Below are 574 nucleotides of genomic sequence, written 5' to 3'. Positions count from 1 at the left end.
ACTTAAAACATTCTGTGCTACCTTAAAACATTAAAAGAACATTTAAATAAAATATGGTATATAAAAAAAGTAAAAGTGATATTCAAAACCTTACAACAAAGACTGTTACCATATATAGAATGAGAAATACCAGATGCCAGATGTTCAAGTTGGATTCAGAAAAGGAAAAGGCACTAGAGATCATATTGCAAATGTATGTTGATTACTGGAGCATTTCAGAAATAAAAAAACAGCCTGTGTTCCACAGATTACAGCAAAGCTTTAAAAAACTGTTTTACCATCATTGTATATTTTCGGGGACCATCCTGCTTTCAATTGAATATTATTGTTGTTGTGACTAGAGATGTAAAGGCCTGGAAAAAAACCGGAAAAATTTGGGGGGAAAACGGGGGTTTTCCCCATTTTTTTTCTTGAAGCCTTTTTTGTTTTTTTTCTGAAAAATTGGAAAAATTGGAAAAAGAAAAGAAAAAAATGATTATGGAACGTTTTATTTTAACATGATGAATAAAATATTTTAAGACAAGGTGTTCAAATATTTTCCAAATCATTTCTAATATATATATATATGGTATCA

The sequence above is a fragment of the Gekko japonicus genome, unplaced genomic scaffold (genome assembly GCF_001447785.1).
Source record: "Gekko japonicus isolate JY-2015 unplaced genomic scaffold, Gekko_japonicus_V1.1 scaffold1859, whole genome shotgun sequence".
NCBI classification, from domain to species: domain Eukaryota; kingdom Metazoa; phylum Chordata; class Lepidosauria; order Squamata; family Gekkonidae; genus Gekko; species Gekko japonicus.
This window is presented reverse-complemented; position numbering follows the sequence as displayed.